Source organism: Canis lupus, chromosome 21, assembly GCF_048164855.1.
Source record: "Canis lupus baileyi chromosome 21, mCanLup2.hap1, whole genome shotgun sequence".
NCBI classification, from domain to species: Eukaryota; Metazoa; Chordata; class Mammalia; order Carnivora; family Canidae; genus Canis; species Canis lupus.
Genome location: NC_132858.1, coordinates 15,420,371 through 15,443,031, shown reverse-complemented (window position 1 = coordinate 15,443,031; position 22,661 = coordinate 15,420,371). Strand labels below are relative to the sequence as shown.

The following is a 22,661-nucleotide window of genomic DNA, read 5'->3' as shown; positions in this document are numbered from 1 at the left end:
ACCTTGCTATAACTTGAAATGGAATAGCACATTCTAAAAATATAGAGAACCATGAATATAATAAAATGGTTACTATGGTTTTCTAATGCAAAGGCTGAAATACTCACCATAACTTTGAAAGCCCTCCAACGCTGTGCCATAATCTTGCTCACCACATATCCTCCCGTGCCTCTGGGCATGTATGCTTCAGTCATGCCTGACATTGCTGTCCTTAATAAATATGCCTCCACACCATCTCATTCACTAAATTTTCACTATTTCTTAGTTATAAAGGACTTCCTCTGATTAGACCTCCACTCTGTATTGCTAACTGTGCACACTGTACTCAGTTCAGATGCCATCTGCGAAGCAAAACCTTCCAGGTGTTACAGAAAACCTTCTTGCTAATGACCTTCCAGTGGGAAGTGTGTGTGAGTGTGTGTGTGTGTGTGTGTGTGCGTCCTGAATCAAACAATCCTTAATTATCGTCGCTTTTCATTTTTGTTTTAATATCTTTGTTCATCTATTATTTATCTCATAAGGCAAGTTCAAGTGTTCTATTTTGGGAAAATCAAGTTAGGCTGGCAGGCAGTTTAGCAGAGACAAGTAACAAAGAAACCAGTACCTCTAGCCTTTGTGCTCCATGGCAACCTCTCCTTCTTGGACACTCCACCTCCTACTGCCATGAGAATCATCATTCCTCAGCCACTTGAGTGGAGCCAGCATAAAGCCAGAAACCATAAATAGGTTAGGAACAAAAAAATGGACATATCCAGTACATGTCCTGACTTGCAATCAGATGGAAAATTCTGATAAGTCAGAAAAAAAAGAGACGGGCATTTATATTTATACTTAAATGTAAATATACAGTGCAAGGGTGAGCAAAGAATCTTGCTAGGGACCAAAGAGGGCTTCATCCTAGCATTTCACTAGCGTTTTCTTCCTGTTCCTCCACTCTGTAGATCATTCCTTACTCCAACATCAAAACGAAAATGTAATTCTTAGGTATCAGGGGTTTGGCAGCCAACATTACCATCAACATATCGGAACAAGGAGTATCATAGTGCCATAGTATCGTGCTAACAACACTCTCTAAGAATACTGACTGCTGTGGTCAGTATACAGCCTTTACTTTTGTTGGCCTTAAACCTTGCAAGTAAGAAACCCACCTGTGTAGGATACTATACCTCTACACCCTTCAATGTACACCTCATTCAATAAGAGTTGGTCCTGAGACAGTGTTGCATCAAGAACAGTGAAAGGAAAAAGCCTGACACATCAGAATCTTTTCATCACTGAGAGAAATGCTTCTGGCACTTCATGCTTTTCAAAAATTTAGAGAATTACATAATGGCAACTGCCAGTAATCCAGTGCTGAATGGTGATCGAGAAAAGAACATTGCATAGTTGGCTTGAAAACTTACCATAATTTTTGCACAGAAATAGACGAGATCCAATAGAGAGCCCATAGTTTTTGCTCTTGAAAATCTGATTTATTTTGAAGATGAATCATGTGCAGTGTGTTTGCAACATGTAAACTGTCCTTCAAATGTATCTTCTTGGCTTTCCCTTGCAGGATCCATGGGGAGAGAAGATACACCATAGGTAGCCCTAATCTTTCCTGGAGACTTGGGTTAGAATCTTCAATAAGGTCTGTAATTATCACAGAAAGTTTCTTATATCTACTGTTAGAATTTTCTAGAATATAAATGTATAATTCCCACTATTCTATGATAGAAACATCTCTAAAGCCAGCTCTCGTACCCCAAAACAATTCCTTGGCAGAGCAAGTGGACTAACATTTCTTCTTCCTACACCTGATATATATAGACAATTCATAGAAGTTCACAAATACCCAGCCTTTGGAGGGATAAGAGCTCTGCCCTTCCCCCCCAATCCCAAAGGATATGCTCTTAAACTACTAAGCTCAGTCACTCCTGGATCACTGCAAACCATGGTGCCAAGTAATCCCAGAGAAGGTTGTCAAGAGGCAGATTCTTCCCACAGAGTCCTTCTCCCCTCCAAGACTCTGAAGGGACCCATCTCATTTCTGTTACCAACTGCTCCACTGGTGCCCTTAGGAGAAAGTATTCCTTCAAGTCACACTGAAGTATAGGCTAAAATTCCAAAGGCTTTACTCTTTACATTGAATGTTTTCTAACAACACACAAAACTCTGAGCACAGGTGCACATTCCAACACATGTGATATGACTGTATTCTAGCTTCATGATTCATGTCTCTGTGAATTTAAGCAACTTTCTTCACTTCTCCCAATTTCCTATTCTAGAAAATGTTACTGTATATATAATAATTATTATCCATCTTAATAATACTGATATAATCTAATACTTGAAAATGAGTAATTAAAATTTCTACAATTTCTATAATATATGGAAGTTATTAACTCAGCAACAAAGCAGAAGAGAAAGTGGAAATGAACACCAATAAAAAATAAATTTATAAAAACTAAAGAAAATACTTTAAAAGATTTTTTTGTTTCAAAAGCAACTAAAGTTATACATTACATACAATAAAATGCACATTTTTTTTGTCTGACAATTCTATACATTGCTTAGTGCTCACCATAACAGGTGTACTCTCAATTCCCTTCACCCTATTCACCCATCTGGCCAACTTCCCTTTGGCAACCGCCTTTTTATTCTCAGTATTTAAGAATATGAGTTTTTTGGTCTCCTTTTTTCTTTCCATTTGTTTTCCTCTTAAATCTACATATGAGTGAATTCACATGATATTTGTCTTTCTTTGTCCGAGTTATTCACTTATATTAGACCCCCAAACTCCATCCATATCATTGCTAAATCATTTTGAAAAAATCCAATAGTGGAGTTACTGGATCATATCATATTTATTTTTCATTTTTGAGAAAACTCCACCATGCTTCCACAGTGGCTGCACCAGGTTACATTCCCACCAGCAGTGTATGAGGGTTCATTTTATTCAAAGTCTTTGCAACACTCCTTATTTCTTGTTTTTTGAATTTTAGCCATTCTGACAGGCATGAGGTGACATCTCATTGTGGTTTTGATTTGCATTTCCCTGATGATGAATGATGTTGAACATCTTTTGATTTGTTGACTTGTTATTTATGTGTCTTCTTGGAAAAAATGTCTATTCGGGTTCTCTGACCATTTTTAAGTCAGATTTTCAGTCTTTGTGGTGGTGAGTTTTATACATTCTTTACGTCTTTTAGATATTAACCCCGTATCATTTTCATCTGTCTCCATGTATATTTTTATTTCTTGTCTGATTGTTTAGTTCACCTGTTCATTGTTCAGGAGCAGGTTATATAGCCTCCATGTATTTGTGTTCTTTCTAGGTTTCTTCTTGTAAGTACTTATAGTTTCATACCACTGGGAACAAAAAAGGTATATAATATGATTTCAATCTTTTTTAGTTTCTTAAGGCTTTTTTGCTTGTAGCCTATGTGATCTATTCAAGAGAATGTCCCAGTGAACCAGAAAAGAAACTATCTTCTGTTGCATTAGGATATAATGTTCTGAAAATAAATGTTAGGTCCATTTGGTCACATGTGTCCTTCAAGCCACTCTTTTCTTTTTGATATTTTGTCTGGATATCTCTCTATTGATATAATTGAGAAGTTAGAATTCACTACTACTGTAGTACTATCAATTCCTTCCTTTTGTCTGTTAATAGTTGTTTTATGTAATTAGATGCACCCATGTTGGTACATAATATTTAAAATTATTATATACAATTTTTTATTGTTGGACTCCCTTGAGACCTAAGACACACATAGGTGAAAAGAGAAGGGATGAAAAAACATTTACCATGCAAATAGAAGCAAAAGGAAAGCTAAGGATGAAATACTAGTATCAGACAAAATAGGGGAGTCATGTCTCGTCTCTTCTCTGATCAAAGTTCTCCAATGGTGCTCCACTTCATTTCATCTAAAGGGAAGACATGTAATGCAACCTACAAGGCTCTATGTGATCTAGACCCAACAATCCCCTTTCATCTCACCTAGTACTCTCAAGGATCCCATCTCATTAGCCTCATACCCTCCAAGACATTACTGTGGTGTATATCCACATGGCTGACACCTTCACTCTCTTCAAGTATTTATTCCAATGTGATGTCTTCCGTGAAGACTACTTTGACCACCTATTTAAAGCTGCAGAATGGGGTGAGACTTAACATGGCAGAGGAGTAGGGGATCTTCATCATCTCTCGTCTCTGGAAATCAGCTGGATACTTAACAAATCATACCAAACAACTGCAAAATCAACTGGCGATCTGAGAAAAAGTTGCTACAATTCTACAAATAGAAAAACATCACTTTGAGCAATGCAGGGTGTATAGAGAAATGAATCTGAGGCCATCTATCAGAGGATAAACCATGGGCATTGAAGCCTCCATTATTCAAGTACCAGATGATGGTGTAAGCAGTGGAGTGCAAAATTGGGACTTTTACAAGTTTGCCTGAAGGGTGATCAGGAGGTGAAGAAAGATGGAATACTGGGTTTGACAGCAAGGTCTCAAGATTCCTGGCATCACAAAAAGAATGGGGGTACCAGAGTGCAGCAGAGTGTTCCGAGGCATTGGGGCAGAGTACCTCATTGCAAACAGTCAGCCCAAGACCAACATTCAACTCAGTCTTGCCATAAACAGGGAACGTCAGCAAGGTGCGGTGACTGCTCCCTGCGGAGGGGCCCAGAAAGTGACAGAAACACTGAGAGGCCCCCACTTCTCCAGGAGGTGTATTATTGCTGAGTGCCACATAAGTCTTTAAAACTTGGATTCCTGAAATTGGATTACATGCACTGGGTCACAGGCTGGGTTAGCACTGAATGTGAACTGAAACCAGAGAAATAGCAGTGATTGACTGCTTTTCCCTGAGCACTCACTGAAGAGTAGGGGACATGAACTTTCAGCGTGAGGGCTAGATGTGGGGGTGCACCTCTGATTTTCCTTCTTATCTCCCATAACGGTACAAAAAGCCTTAAGGCAACAAAAGTCACATAGAGCAATCTGGAGCTGTATATTTAGCCTGGCTCCCTGCAAAAGGCAGTGCAATACAGTCCAGGGCAAAGACACGTGAGAGTCACTGCACCAGGCACCCAGAAGATCCAAAAGGACATCTGCTAAGACTGAGGTTATCGATGATAGAGAACTGCCAAACTCCAGCACTAGAGGAAAATAGTATATAGAATTTAAGGGTTTTTCTCATGTTTCTTCACTCTTTTACATTAATCTTTTGTTGGTTTTTAAATAATTTCTTATTTTATCAACTCTTTTTAAAGTCTTTTTAATTTTCATTTTATAGTTCTATTTTATCCTGTCAATGAATTTAATTAATTGTTTTGATTATATATAAGTTTGCCTTTCTTTACAATTTTGGGTTCTAGTTTCTTCAGAGAAGCAGGCCAAAATACACCGAAGATCTAGTGTTGTGCTCCGTATGTTCAGCATCTTGTTATATTCTCTCTCTTTCTTTAATTATTTTACTGTTGCTTCTGATTTGTTTCACGTATGTTCCTCTGGAATCACTGTTGCATTTTAGTATTTTGTTCTCTTTCATCTCTTCCTATCTGGTCAGAATGACAAAACAGAAGAACCCACTTCAAAAAAGAGTACACAAGGCAGTATTCACTGCCAAAAATTTAATAAGTAGGGATAGAAGCAACATGTTGGAACTTGATTCAGAATAAAAATTATAAAGATACTACATAGACTGAAAAAAGCATATAAGATACTAGAGCGTTCTTTCTGGCAAAATAAAAGAACTAAAATCTAAGGAGTTCAAAAATTAAAAGGCTATTCCTGAGATGCAATAAAAAATGGAGGCTCTAACTACTAAGAAATATGAGACAGAAGAGAGGATCAGTGATTAGAAAAGAAATTGAGAAGAATAAGAAAATGAAGTAAAAAGAGAGATAAACAACTACAGGATCACAAGGGAAAAATCTGAGAGATAAGTCAAAACATAATATGAAACAATATTAGCATAATTGAGGTCCCAAAAGAAGAGGAAAAAGTAAGAGAGAAAGTGGGAAAATAGGTATACATGAGCATATTATAGCTGAAAATTCCTCTAATTTGAGGAAGGAGACAGGCATTCTGATTCAGAAGGAACAAAGTATCCCCCTCAAAATCAATACAAAAGTAGGCTAACACCCCAACATATAACAGTGAAGCTTGTAAATTTCAGAGACAAAGAAAAATTTCTGAGAGCCTCTCAGGACAAGAGGTCCTGAACCTATGAGGGTAGGAAAAAAAAGACTCCCAGAAATCTTATCCACAGAGACCTGGAAGGCCCCATAGTACTGGCATGATATATTCAGGGTGCTAAATGAAAACAGTATGCAGCCAAGGATACTATATCCAACAAGCCTGTCATTAAGAATAGAGGGAGAAATAAAGAGCTTCAGGAAAAAGAGAAACTAAAAGAACTTGTGATCACTAAACCAGCCCACCAAGAAATATTAGAGGATCCTGGAAGTGAAAAGAGACCCCAAGGTAACATAAACCAGAAATGAACAGAGATAATATTCAGAAATAATGACTTTACATGTTAAAAAATGACAATGGATTCGTATCGCTCAATTTTCACTCTAAATATGAATGGGCTAAATACTAGAATCAAAAGTCATAGGTTCAATTTGGATATCTACAATCGGCACAATTTAGACCGAAAGACACTTCCAGATCAAAAGCGAGGAGGAAGAGAACCATTTATCTGGACATAAAAAAAAAAAAAAAACTTTAGGAGGCAATCTTTATATCAGACACATTAGTTTCTAACCTGAAGACTATCATAAGAGATGAGGAAGGACAATGTATCATAATTAAGTGGTCCATCAAACAAGAAGAATTAAAACTGCAATTATTTAGACTCTAATAGAGGAGCACCCAAATATATAAAGCAAATAACAACAGAATTAAGAAACACTTTGACAATAATACAGTAATAGTGGGCATCTTTAACACAACATTCACAAAAATGCACAGATCATCAAAGCAGAATTTCAGTAAGGAAACAAGGGCTTTGAATGACACACTGGTCCAGACGGACATTACAGACATATTCAGAGCATGCCTTCCTAAAGCAAAAGACTACATATTCTTCTTGAGTGAATACAGATCATTTTCCATTATCGATCACAGCTGAATCAAAAATCAGGTCTCAACTGAATTCAAAAGATTGGGATTAATCCCTGCAATTTTTCTGACTATAATGATTGGAATTTTGAACTCAATCACAACAGGAAATTTAGGAGGGACAAAATTCATTCGGGTTAAAGCATCCTACTAAAGAATGAATGGGTCAAAGAAGAAACTAAAGAAAAATCTTTAAAAATCCATGAAATGAAATAAAAGGAAAAAACACAACAGTTCAGATGAAGCAAAGGCAGTCTGAAGAGAGAAGTATACAGTGATACAAGCTGTTCTCAACACAGGAAAAGTCTCAACTACACAACTTAACCTTACACCTAAAGGAGCTAAATGTCGCAAGAGAAGAGAAATAATAAAGATTATAGCAGAAATTGATGAAATACAAACTAAAAGAACAGTAGACTAGAACAACAAAACTAGGAGCTGGTTACTTTGAAAGAATTAATAAGATCAATAAACCACTAGACTGACCTATCAAAAACAAAAGATCAAGGACCTGAATAAATAAAACCATAAATGAAAGAGGTGAGATCACTACCAACACCAAGGAAATACAAACAATTTCATAGATTGCTATGTGCAATTATATGCCAACCAATTAGGCAATCTAGAAGAAATGAAAGCATTCCTGGAAACACATGACCTACAAAAACTGAAGCAAGAAGAAATAGAAAGCCTGAACAGAATCAAAACCAGTAAAGACATTGAAGCAATAATCAAAGATCACCTAACAAACTAGAACTATAGACCAGATGACTTCCTAGGGGAATTCTACCAAACATTTAGGGAAGAATTAATACCTATTTTTGGAAGCTATATCAAAAAATGTAAATGGAAGGAATACTTCCAAACTTATTCTATAAGACCAGCATTACCTTGATCCCAAAACCAAAAGGAAAAATACAGAACAACATCCCGAATAAACAAGTATGCAAAAATTCTCAGGAGAGAGCCAATAGGATCCAAAAGTACATTAAAAGGATTAATCACCATGACCAAGTGGGATTTCTTTCTGGGCTTCAAGGGTGGTTCAACATCTACAAATCAATCAGAGTGGTACATCACGTTAATAAAAGAAAGGATGAAAAAAAAAAAAGGATGACAACCATATGATCCTCTCAGTTGATGCAGAAAAAGTATTCGACAAAATACAGCATCCTTTCCTGATTAAAACTCTCCAGAGTGTAGGGATACAGGGAACTTTTCTCAATATCATAAAAGCTGTATATATATATATATATATATATATATATATATATATATATATATATACAAACAACAACCCACAGAAAATATCATTCTCAATCAATGGTCAGTAACACAGCAGGGATACCGACTCACCACTGTTGTTCAAAATAGAACGAGACAACTTAACCTCAGCACGTTGACAAAAAGGAAAAAACAGGAATAAAAGGCATCCAAATCAGCAAAGAAGTCATCAAACTCTCACTCTTTACAGATGACATGATATTATATGTGGAAAATCCAAAAGACTCCACTCAAATATTGCTATATCTCATATAAATATTCAGCACATGGCAGCATATGAAATCAATGCTCAGAAATAAGTTGCCTTTCTATACAGTAACAGTAAGACTGAAGACAGTGACATTAAGGGATTAATCCTATTGACTATTGCACCAAAAATCAAAAATACCTACGAACAAACCTAACCAAAGTGGTAAAAAAAGATCTGTACTCTGAAAACTTAGAATACTTAAAATAAATTAAAGATGACAGAATTTATTGGAAAAAAGTTCCATGCTCATGATTGGAAGAACAAATATTGTGAAAATGTCTATGCTACCCAGAGCAATCTACACGTTCAATGCAACAACAAACCAGGGAGGAATATCCAATGGAAAATAGACAGTCTCTTCAACAAATCGTGAGGGATAATTGGACAGCCACATTGCAGAAGAATGGAACTGGATCATTTTCTTATACCAACACAAAAAGTGACCCAAAAGTTGGTGATAGACCTGTGAGACAAGAATCCATCAAAGTCCTAGAGGAGGGCACATGCTGAAACATCTTTCACCTCAGCCACAGCAACTTCTTGCTAGACACAGCTCTCCAGGCAACGGAAAGAAAAGCAAAAATGAACTATCTGGATTCATCAAGATATAAAGCTTTCACAAAGGAAAGGAAATAGTCAACAAAAAGAAAAGGCAACCTACAGAATACGGAAGATATTTGCAAATGATGCATCAGGCTAGTATTCAAGATCTCTAAAGAAAATTATTTAACTCCACACCCCAAAAACATTGCTGTCAGGAAATAAAAGAGTTGAACAGACGTTTCTCAAAGTAGACCTACAAATGGCCAACAGACACATGAAAAATGCTCCACATGCCTTGACATCAGGGAAATACAACTCAAAACCACAATGAGATACCATCTCACACCAGTCAGAATGGCTAAAATTGACAAGTCAGGAAACGACAAATGTCGGTGAGGATGCAGAGAAAGAGGACCCTCTCACAATACTAGTGAGCATGCATGCTGATGCAGCCACTCTGGAAAACAGTATGGAGGTCCCCAAGAGGTTGAAAATAGAGCTACCCTACAATGCAGCAATTGAACTACTAGCAATTTACTCCAAAGATACAAATATATGGATTCAAGGACCACCTGTACCCCAATGTTCACAGCAGGAATATGCAAGATAGACAGACTGTGGAAAGGTCCCGATGTCCAACCACAGATGAATGGATAAAGATGTGGTGGATAATACAATGGACTATTATGCAGCCATCAGAAGGATTAAGCCTTACCATTTACATCAACATGGATGGAATCAGAGGATATGATTCTGAGAGAAAGAAGTCAATTAGAGGAAAAAAAATATCATACGGTTTCACTCATGTGTGGAATTTAAGAAACAAAACAGGATCATGGAAAAGGGGAGGGAAATTGAAATAGGATGAAATCAGAGAGGGAGACAAATTACGAGAGACGCTTAATATGTGAAAGAAACTGAGGGTTGCTGGAGAGGAGATTGGTGGTGGAATGCGGTAACCAGTTGACAGGCTTTAAGGAGGACACATGAGGTGATAAGTACTGGGTATTATAGCAACTGATGAATTACTAAATTCTACATCTGACTAATGATATAATATATCAACGATAATTAAATTTAAACGAAGCAAACAAAAGACAGGTAGTGATCATTAGAACATAATCATTGGAAGCAGAGGGGTCTGGTTATTCTATGGAGGGTACCTCATCCTGGGAAGGAGGAGAAAGATTCTATTTGCAGGTAGTGTTTCAACTGTGTTTGAATTTTCTTCAGATTTCCTGAGGGTAATTGCAGAAACATATAAATCAATACCTTTAATGATGATAAGAACCAATAAATAACAAAAAAGATCAGGTGGAAATAGCCATGTGAAAATTACTGGGGTTAAAATTCTAGAAAAGGAGACTCTAATGCAGCACTCCTGGGGTATATTCAAGGAGCTGTGAAGGACCAGGAACATAATGGTCCAGGTAGAGAGTTGCAAGTAGCATCAGACTAGTGCTGAGGCCACTAACTCTCCCTGAAATCACAAAGAATATGAATGTTGTTATTGTCTCTTAAAAATGACAGAGTCCAGAATTTTCAGGAGCACTGACTCACTTTTGTGCTATAAAGAGTTGGAATAGTTGTGAAAGGGTTTTACAGCTAGCTTCTGTTTGTCCTTTATGTTTTGATTGTGAAGGAAATTTACAAATGCATTAGAAAACATTTCACCATTAAACACTTCTCTTAGCTTTATATTTTACAATTTTTATCATGTTCAATACAGAAGAAAAAGTCCATAACCGTATGATGACCTTCATCTTACAAAAACCCTTAGGATGATCTTTATTATGATCCCATAGTACAAACACTGGGAAGGACCTCAGAATGAGGTCCATGTCTTTACATCTGTGAAACATGCAAGGTTTTAGAACTTGATAAAGGTCGAAGGCTGGCCGGGGCAAGATGGTGGAGTAGCAGGGTCCCCACGTCACCTGTCCCCACCAACTTACCTATATAACTTTCAAATCATCTTGAAAACCTACAAATTCGAACTCAGATTTATAAAGATAAGAGCTGGAACGGTACAGAGAGAAGAGTTTGCACTTCTAACAAAGTAGGAAGGCGGAAAAAAAATAAATAAAAAACAATCCAGTAAGGGAGAGGCCCCCACAAGAGCACGGCTAAGGGGGGCTGGGAAAGCCTCCAGGACAAGAAAGCCCAGCCCCAGAGAAGCAGGAACATTCAATATCCGCACCAGAATCTTCCTGGACTGAAGGCGCTCGCAGGGAACTTGAGCAGGATCCCAGGAGGGGCAGGAGACTTCCAGTCTCCCAGAGTCACTAACAGAGGAGGGGTGCCCAGGGGAGGATGCCCTGCATACCTCGGTCCATCTTGGTTAAGGGATGGAATGCACCTGGCGGGGCCTCGGGAGCAGCTCAGGTGGTGGCTCCGGGCATAGGGGGCTGTGCCCTGCTGTCATCCGGGCCATGGCCCTGGAGTGGGATTCCAGCAGCACATGCCCTTGATCACAGAGCATCAGGGGACACAGACCAGGACCCTGCACTCCCCCCGTCATAGGTGGAGGCGGGGAAGGCACAGGACCGCAAGGACGCCCCGGCTGCCAACACCCACGAGCTGTCTGTGCCCCAATCCCGCCCTCAGTTACATCCAGGCCAATGTGTACTGGGATGCTACAGAAGTTACTTCAGGATCTGACTCCAGAGCTGCAAGCCTGGCCGCCGCCAGTGGTGTTCTTCCTGGTATCATCCTGTTCCTGGGAGGGGTGGGGCCGCAAGGGAACAGGGGCCTCACAGGATAAACAGCTCCCACTGATCCATGCACCTGTCAGGGGACGGGGCATCTATCTCAGGTACACACACCTGAGAATCAGCACAGCAGACCACTCCCCCAGAAGTCCAGCTGGAAGGACAAGGAAAGAGCAAATTCTTGCCTGATCAACAATGGAAAGTTCGAGGGGAAGTGGAGCGATTTACAGTATATAGAACCAGAGGAAACCCCTCCTTGGTTTTTTTGTTTGTTTTGTTTGTTTTGTTGTATTTTTCTTCCTTTTTCCACTACAACTCATTTAGCCACTCTGCACTGAGCAAAACGACTAGAAAGAACTCACCACAAAAGAAAGAATCAGAAACAGTTCTCTCTGCCAGAGTTACAGAATTTGGATTAAAATACGATGTCATAAAGGCAATTCAGAAGCACAATTATAAAGCTACTGGTGGCTCAAGAAAAAAGCATAAAGGATTCAAGAGACATCATGACAGCAGAATTTAGATCTAATCAAGCCAAAATTAAAAATCAATTAAATGAGATGCAATCCAAATTGGAGATCCTAATGATGAGGGTTAATGAGGTAGAAGAACAGGTGAGTGACATAGAATACAAGTTGATGGCAAGGAAGGAAGCTGAGGCAAAATGAGAAAAACAATTAAAAGACCATGAGGAAAGGTTAAGGGAAATAAATAACAGCCTCAGAAGGAAAAATCTACATATAATTGGGGTTTCAGAAAGCACCAAAAGGGACAGAGGACCAGAAAGCATATTTGAACTAATACTGGCTGAGAACTTCTCTAATTTGGGGAAGGAAACAGGCATTCAGATCCAGGAGATAGAGAGATTTCCCCCCCTTTAATCAATAAAAACTGTTCAAAACCTAGACATTTAATAGTGAAACTTGCAAATTCCAAAGATAAAAAGAAAATACTTAAAGCACCAAGAGACAAGAGATCCCTTACTTATATGTGGAGAAATATTAGATGAACAGCAGACCTCTCCACAGAGACCTGGCAGGCAGAAAGGGCTGGCAGGATATGTTCAGGGTCCTAAATGAGAAGAACATGCAGCGAAGAATACTTTATCCAGCAAGGTTCTCATTCAGAACAGAAAGAGAGATAAAGAGCTTCCAAGATAGGCAGAAACTGAAAGAATACCAAACCAGCTCTCCAAGAAATACTAAGGGGGACTCTGTAAAAGAAAGAGGATGCCCAAAGAAATAATCCACAAAAATGGGGAATGAATAGGTATTATGATGACACTAAACTCATACCTTTCAATAGTACCTCTGAACGTGAATAGGCTTAATGATTGCATCAAAAGATGCAGGGTTTCACACTGGATAACAAAGAAAGACCCATCTATTTGCTGTCTACAAGAGATTCATTTTAGACATAAGGACACCTCCAGCATGAAAATTAAAGGTTGGAGAACTATTTACCATTCAAATGGTCCTCAAAAGAAAGCAGGGGTAGCAATCCTCATATCAGATAAATTAATCTTTATTCCAAAGACTGTAGCAAGGGATGAGGAGAGACACTATATTATACTTCAATGATCTATCCAACAAGAGGAACTAACAGTCATAAATATTTATGCCTTTAATGTGGGAGCTACCAAGTAGATCAATCAATTAATAACCAAAGTTAAGACATTCTTAGATAAAAATACATTTAAACTGGGAGACGTCAACATGGCACTTTCTGTAAATGACAGACCTTCTAAGCACAACATCTCCAAAAAAACAAGAGCTTTAAATGGTACACTGGACCAGATGGATTTCACAAATATTTACAGAACTTTACATCCAAACACAACTGAATACACAATTTTCTTAAGTGCACATGGAACTTTCCCGAGAATAGACCACATACTAGGTCACAAATCAGGTCTCAACTGATACCAAAAGATAAGAATTGTCCCCTGCATATTTTCAGACCATAATGCTTTGAAAGTTGTACTCAATCACAAGAAGAAATTTGGAAGAAATGCAAACACGTGGAGCTTAAAGACCATCCTGCTAAAAGATGACAGGGTCAACCAGGAAACTAGAGAAGAATTTACAAGATTCATGGAAACTAATGAGCATGAAGATACAACCATTCAAAATCTTTGGGATACACCAAAAAGAGTCCTGAGAGGGAAATACATTGCAATACAAACATCCCTCAAAAAACTGGAAAAAACTCAAATACACAAGCTAACCTTGCATCGAAAGGAACTGGAGAAAGAGCAGTAAATCATACCTACACCAAGCAGAAGAAGAGAGTTAATAAAGATTTGAGCAGAACTCAAAGAAATAGAGACCAGAAGAACTGTGGAACAGATCAACCAAACCAGGACTTGGTTCTTTGAAAGAATTGATATATAGATAAATCATTGCCAGCCTTATTAAAAAGAAAAGAGAAGAGACTCTAATTAATAAAATCATGAATGAGAAAGTAGAGGTCAAAACCAATACCAAGGAAACACAAATGATTTTTAAAACATTATGACCAGCTATACGCCAATAAAATATGCATTCTAGAAAAATGGACACATTTCTGGAAAACCACAAACTACCAAAACTGGAACAGGAAGAAATAGAAAACCTGAACAGGCCGATAACCAGAAAGGAAATTGAAGCAGTCATCAAAAACCTCCCAAGATACAAAATTCCATGGCCAGATGGCTTCCCAGGGGAATTCCATCAAATGTTTAAAGAAGTAAAAATACCTATTCTACTAAAGGTATTCTGAAAGATAGAAAGGGACGGAAAATTTTCAAACTTGTTTTATGAGGCCACCATCACCTTATTTCCAAAACCAGACAAAGACCCCCCCAAAAAAGGAGAATTATAGTCCAATATCCCTGATGAACACAGATGCAAAAATTATCAACTAATTACTAGCCAATAGGATCCAATACATTAGTACATTAAGAAGATTATTCACAATGACCAGTAGGATTTAGGCTGGTTCAACACTCATAAAACAATCAACATGATAAATCATATCAACAAGAAAAAAACAAGAACTATATGATTGTCTAAATAGATGCAGAGAAAGCATTTGACACAATACAGCATCCTTTCCTGATCAAAAGTTCTGAGTGTAGGGATGGAATGAACATTCCTCAGCATCTTAAAAGCCATCTACAAAAAGCCCACAGCAAATATCATTCTCAATGGGGAAGCACTGGGAGGCTTTCTCCTAAGATCAGGAACATGACAAGGATGACGTCTGTCACCAGCAGTATTCAACATAGTACTAGAATTCCTAGCCTCAGCAATCAGGCAACAAAAAAGAAATAAAAGGTATTGAAATTGGCAGAGAAGAAGTCAAACTCTACCTCTCTGCAGATGACATGATACTGTACAGAGAAAACTCAAAAGACTCCACCCCAAGATTGCTACAACTCATACAGCAATTCAGCAGTGTGGCCCGATTCAAAAACAATACCCATAAATCAGTGGCATTTCTATACAGTAATAATGAGACTGAAGAAAGATAAATTAAGGAGTCAATCCCATTTACAATTGCACCCAAAAGCATAAGATACCTAGGAATAAACCTACCAAAAGGTAAAGCATCTATACCCAGAAACTACAGAACACTTCTGAAAGAAATTGAGGAAGACACAAAGAGAAGGAAAAATATTCCATGTTCATGGGTTGGAAGAATTAATATTGTGAAAATGTCAAAGCTACCCAGGGTAATTTACACATTCAATGCAATCCCTATCAAAATACCATGGACTTTCTTCAGAGAGTTGGAACAATTCATCTTAAGATTTGTGTGGAATCATAAAAGTCCCCGAATTGCCAGGGGAATACTGAAAAACAAAACCAGAGCCGAGGACATCACAATGCCGATTTCATGTTGTATTACAATGCTGTGATCTTCAAGACAGTGTGGTGCTGGTACAAAAACAGACACATAGATCAATGTAACAGAATAGAGAACCCAGAAATGGGCCCTCAACTCTATGGTCAACTAATAATTGACAAAGCAGGAAAGACTATCCACTGGTAAAAACACAGTCTCTTCGATAAATGGTGCTGGGAAAATTGGACATCCACATGCAGAAGAATGAAACTGGACCCTTATTTTACACCACATACAAGGATAAACTCAAAATAGATGAAAGAACTAACTGTGAGAAAAGATTCCATCCTAATCCTAGAGAAGAACACAGACAACACCTTTTTGAACTTGGCCACAACTTTTGCAAGATACATCTATGAAGGCAAGAGAAACAAAAGCAAAAATGAATTATTGGGACTTCATCAAGATAAAAGGCTTCTGTACAGCAAAACAAACGGACAATAAAACTAAAAGACAACCTACAGAATGGGAAAAGATATTTGCAAATGACTTATCAGATAAAGAACTAGTATCCAAGATCTATAAACAACTATTAAACTCAACAGCGAGAAACAAACAATCCAATCATGAAATGGGCAAAAGACATGAACAGAAATCTCACAGAGGAAGACATAAACATGGCCAACAAGCACATGAGAAAATGCTCTGCATCACTTGCCTTCAGGGAAATACAAATCAAAACCACAATGAGTGAGAATGGGAAAAATTAACAAGACAGGAAACAACATATGTTGGAGAGGATGTGGAGAAAGGGGAACCCTCTTGCACTGTTGGTGGGAATGTGAACTGATACAGCCAGTCTGGAAAACCGTGTGGAGGTTCCTCAAAGAGATAAAAATAGAACCTGAGACCCAGCAATTGCACTGCTGGGGATTTACCACAAAGATACAGATGCAGTGAAATGCTAGAATACCTGCACCGCAATGTTTAGAGCAGCAATGTCCACAATAGCCAAACTGTCGAAGGGGCCTCTGTGTCCATTGAAAGATGAATGGATAAAGACGTGGTCTATGTATACACTGGAATATTACTCAGCCATTAGAAACCACAAATACCCACCATTTGCTTCAATGTGAATGGAATGGAGGGTTTTATGCTGAGTGAAGTAAGTCAGGTGGAGAAGGACAAACATTATATGGTCTCATTCATTTGGGAATATAAAAAATAGTGAAAGGGAATACAGAGGAAAGGACAGAAAATGAGTGGGAAATATCAGAGAGGGAGACCGAACATGAGATACTCCTTGCTCTGGGAGAAGAACAAGGGGTAGTGGAAGGGGAGGTGGGTGGGGGGATGGGGAGACTGGGTGATGGGCACAGAGAGGGGGCACTTGACAGGATGAGTACTGGGTATTATGTTATATGATGGCATATCGAACTCCAATAAAAATATACACAAAAAAAGAACTTGACAAAGGTCAATCAATAGTGTCATGCTAGATTTACTTTATGTTTCTCATTCTATTATTGAGAGTTTTGTGGGACTCTGTCATCCTATAGTTAGTTCTCAGGTAACAGCGTGCCTCTATCTCTCAGTTAATAATATTTTGGCAAACAAGGCCTGGAAATTTTTTATGTATTCTGCTTTCCAACACAATCCTAAGCTTGCTGATTTCTGTTACCAGGATTTCCTGATAATCAAATTCCATTATTAAATCAAAAAAGGACTATCTGAGATGCCAACATGGGATTTGCTAACATTTAGTCTCAATTACAATTAAACTACAGAAACTAAAAGTAAAATGAGTCTCTTTAACTTGATCAAAGAATATGTACCAGAAGTCTAAAGGAATTGTCACCTTTAATTTCAAGAGAGTTCCATTAAATTCAGGAATAAGATAAGGCCACCTTTTATAGCTGCCATTATCATGTACTGCACTGACTTAATGCCAGGTCCTCAACCCCATATACTTACAGAGATCAGGAAGATTTAAAAGATTGAATGAGGTCAAACTGTACAAAGAGATTTAAGAAGAAATTTAAGCCCTTTGCACCTTGTAGAAATGGAACAAATCTTTTCCCCTTTAGATTCTACGAGGACTAAGCTCTTGTATGTGGTTGCCTAATGAGGGGCATATATCCAAATTTGTCCTTCACCCAGGTTTTCAAGAGAAATTAGGCATTCACATCTTATGTGCATATTAATGATTTGAAATATTGATTACCTATTATAAAATCTTATGTTAAACAATTTTTGGACTAAACAAATTTACAAATTTTCAGGCAAATTCAGTCTAGCAGCCTGTCTTTCGAAATTCTGTGTCAAACAATGAATAATAGGAAAAGGGAATAATGTAGTTTGTAGGAAGCAAACACGAAACAACAGACGTCCTTACTGTCTGATGTGTTCATCTACTTCCCCAAACCAAGACAATCAACTGGCAGATTAAACTACTTATTAAAAGAGCTTACTCAAAAACCACCATTATAATACTTCCAAATGTAAGTATAATAGACAATTATAAAATGGAAAAAATCTCCGCCAGAATAAAATACAATTATGAGATGTAACAGAAACATGAATGGTCTTCATTGAAGAACACTAAACCTAATCAAAAAGAAATACAGCTGAATCAGATGAATCACACAATTTGGAAGTGAAGGAACTCCCCTTTTAAAGTCGTTAATTTTTCCCAATTATGTGACACTCTGAGTCAATTCCTAAACATAATCACTGAAGGTTATTTGCATGGAGATGGAGTAAATGATCCTAAAGTGCACATGGTTGAATGTATAGAAGAACCAAGGATTTGGGGTGGTAGAGGGAGAAGAACCAAGTGCAAATATATCATAATGCTATATTATGATATCAAATCGGGTATGCCCATAGGATAAACAAATATGTTAAGAGGACAGAGTATCATGCAAACAAATTCAACAATATATATTTGGTAATTAAATATAGAATGAGGTTGAAAGTATTAACATGAATATAAATTATAATAAGATAAATGACTATCAATTTGGAAAAAAAAGTTAGAAAGTATGTCAAAAACTCAATAAAAAGAATTCCTCCAGGAGTCTATGTGTATGGGAGACATTAAAAACATAGAGAAAAAGGATGCAGAATAAGATAAAAATGCATTCGGCAGCCCAAGTGGCTCAGGGGTTTAGCACCGCCTTCAGCCCAGGGCGTGATCCTGGAGACCTGGGATTGAAGCCCAAAACGGTGAGTATTTGTCGTTTCTAATGGCTGAGTAACATTCCATTGTATACATAAAACACATCTTCTTTATTCATTCATCTTTAGATGGACACCGAGGCTTCTTCTACAGTTTGGCTATTGTGGACATTGCTGCTATAAACATCGGGGGGCAGGTGTCCCGGCGTTTCATTGCATCTGTATCTTTGGGGCAAATCCCCAACAGTGCAATTGCTGGGTCATAGGGCAGGTCTATTTTTAACTCTTTGAGGAACCTCCATACAGTTTTCCAGAGTGGCTGCATCAGTTCACATTCCTACCAACAGTGTAAGAGGGTTCCCTTTTCTCCACATCCTCTCCAACATCTGTGGTTTCCTGTCTTGTTAATTTTCCCCATTCTCACTGGTGTGAGGTGGTATCTCATTGTGGTCTTGATTTGTATTTCCCTGATGGCAAGTGATGCGGAGCATTTTCTCATGTGCATGTTGGCCATGTCTATGTCTTCCTCTGTGAGATTTCTGATCATGTCTTTTGCCCATTTCATGATTGGATTATTTGTTTCTTTGCTGTTGAGTTTAATAAATTCTTTATAGATCTTGGAAACTAGCCCTTTATCTGATAGGTCATTTGCATTTATAATAAGATAAATGACTATCAATTTGGAAAAAAAAGTTAGAAACTTTTTTTTCTCCAGAATGGGAGAAGATATTCTGGTTGTCTTTTAGTTTTGTTCACTGTATCCTTTGCTGTGCAAAAGCTTCTTATCTTGATGAAGTCCCAATAGTTCATTTTTGCTTTTGTTTCTTTTGTCTTCGTGGATGTATCTTGCAAGAAGTTACTGTGGCCGAGTTCAAAAAGGGTGTTGCCAGTGTTCTCCTCTAGGATTTTGATGGAATCTTGTCTCACATTTAGATCTTTCATCCATTTTGAGTTTATCTTTGTGTATGGTGCAAGAGAGTGGTCTAGTTTCATTCTTCTGCATGTGGATGTCCAATTTTCCCAGCACCATTTATTGAAGAGACTGTCTTTCTTCCAGTGGATAGTCTTTCCTCCTTTATCGAATATTAGTTGACCATAAAGTTGAGGGTCCACTTCTGGGTTCTCTATTCTGTTCCATTGATCTATGTGTCTGTTTTTGTGCCAGTACCACACTGTCTTGATGACCAATAGAAGGGAAGGGAGAAGAAATGGGTAGGAATTATCAGAAAGGGAGACAAAACATAAAGACTCCTAACTCTGGGAAACGAACTAGGGGTGGTAGAAGGGGAGGAGGGCGGGGGGTGCGGGTGACTGGGTGACGGGCACTGAGGGGGGCACTTGACGGGATGAGCACTGGGTGTTATTCTGTATGTTGGCAAATTGAACACCAATAAAAAATAAATTTATTATAAAAAAATGAATCCCACGACGGGCTCCCTGCATGGAGACTGCTTCTCCCTCTGCCTGTGTCTCTGCGTCTCTCTCTCCCTCTCATAAATAAAATCTTTAAAAAAAATGCATTAGTTACGGCAGGAATGGGGACATGAGAGATGGATTTCAAGGAGAGTGCACTCGTTTCCTTTCTTCTTAGTCATAATTATTTTTAATAATATAAAAACAGACACAATTCAAAGAAAATGTGGTATTCTAAATTACTGGACATAATGCAGTCACTGGACATCCCCTTTGCTGAAAGTAACTAGAAGCTGCATAAAATACAGGAAGCATCGTTTTCAGTTTTGGATGATTAGCAACATACTCCTGGGACCTCTTAGGGAAAGGAGACAGATCAGGTGAGTTCTAGGACAGCCTCAGCCTAACCAAGAAGCCTCTGCCTCTTGTAGAGGTGAGGAGAACTGCAAATGGCTCCCCTCATCCTTGACATCACAAAACAGTTCTCTAAGAGCTCTCTGGATCTTTAATGAATTCATTTTCTCTTTTTTCCCCCTGAACACTCAAGGTTTGATTTTCAAACTTCCTTTCTTTTCTCCCCTTCCAATGCTTGGAGTGATTCCTTGTCCCCTCTCCTCATGACTATTTCCTCATGTCAATCCTCACCCAATTCACTTTGAAATCTTCCCCATTGGCAGATACAGTTTAATTATACCAATTTGTTCATGAAAATGTATCTTTTCTGTGAGTACAAATAAAAATTTCTCATGTCCTCATTCGTTCTCTGATAAATGTCCTCATTGGGTGTTAAGTATTTTGTCCATCACCACTTCCTATGTAAGAATACTAAGCACATTTGGTGGGATAGGATAATATTGTGTTCCGTTGGCAGAAACTTTTCACATACTTATGAAGTTCGTTGTATTCCTTTCTCATTAGCCCAATTCAATTAAAGTAGTACTTCCTGGTGCCAATTTGTTGGGTATTATAAACTCAGATACTGAAAGAGCATCACACGGCAGTGCTTGCTTATAGATTATGATGTGGCAGTGGTGGCGGCAGGTGTGTATTGTACGTATCAGTTGGGTTATCTTCAAAAGTGAAAATATGTATTTTAGAACATTCTTGTATAAAAACAAAAGACATAAATTGAAATGAGCTAAAACAGACTTTCCAATCTTGGTTTTCCCAAATAATCTGAATTTTGATATTTCAGACATATTAGGACCAAATAAAGCTTTTTTCTGATACCCAAGCAAACAAATATGGCAGTCAAGGGAGGTAAGCTACATTAAGTCAAGATGTAGAGATACTGAGATTTCACGTCTTTTTCTTTTTTTAAATAATAAATTTATTTTTTATTGGTGTTCAATTTGCCAACATACAGAATAACACACAGTGCTCATCCCATCAAGTGCCCCCCTCAGTGCCCGTCACCCAGTCACCCCCAGTCCCCGCCCTCCTCCCCTTCCACCACATCTAGTTCGTTTCCCAGAGTTAGGAGTCTTTATGTTGTGTCTCCCTTTCTGATATTTCCCACACATTTCTTCTCCCTTCCCTTATATTCCCTTTCACTATTATTTATATTCCCCAAATGAATGAGAACATATAATGTTTGTCCTTCTCCGATTGACTCATTTCACTCAGCATAATACCCTCCAGTTCCATCCACGTTGAAGTAAATGGTGGGTATTTGTCATTTCTAATGGCTGAGTAATATTCCATTGTATACATATACCACATATTCTTCATCCATTCATCTTTCGATGGACACTGAGGCTCCTTCCACAGTTTGGCTATTGTGGCCATTGCTGCTATAAACTTCGGGGTGCAGGTGTCCTGGCGTTTCATTGCATCTGTATCTTAGGGGTAAATCCCCAACAGTGCAATTGCTGGGTCGTAGGGCAGGTCTATTTTTAACTCTTTGAGGAACCTCCACACAGTTTTCCAGAGTGGCTGCACCAGTTCCCATTCCTGGGAGAGGGGCCTGTTGTGCTGATTTTCAGGTGTTAGCACTTGGGGGAGCTGCTCAGCCCCCTGCCTGGTGCAGGGCTCAGTGAGTAATGTTTATCCTGTTTATCCGGTGAGGCCACCTGTGTGGCTTAGTGGGGGTCGTTTACCCCGTGAGGCACCTGGAGGAACAACCCCAGTGGCGGCGGCCAGCTCTGCAGCCCTGGATTCAGCCCCCGTAGTAACTCCGGAGCTCTCCATCTGCAGGGCCTGGAGGCTCCGGGGCGGGGCCGCTGATCTGCTCAGCTCCGGGCAGGAGTGTCCTCGCTGTCCTGGGCCCTCCCGGCCTTTGCCTGTCCCGGGGGGAGGCCGGATCGTGGGCTGTGTCCCGGCGCCCTGTGCT

At 38.7% G+C, this 22,661-nt stretch overlaps 1 protein-coding gene across 2 annotated transcripts in view; it reads right to left on the bottom strand.

Moving 5' to 3' along the window:
* The window catches only part of LOC140613355 (olfactory receptor 4C11-like), an 86,523-nt gene that overhangs the window by 21,332 nt on the left and 42,530 nt on the right, over window positions 1–22,661 (bottom strand). Inside the window, exon 1 of one of the 2 annotated variants that reach the window (XR_012014471.1) lies at window positions 605–704. The exons of the other annotated variant lie outside the window; for it this stretch is intronic. The gene's annotated coding sequence lies outside the window, so the exon portion shown is untranslated. Of the gene's footprint in view, window positions 1–604; window positions 705–22,661 lie in introns of those variants that run through there. 2 annotated transcript variants of the gene reach the window in all.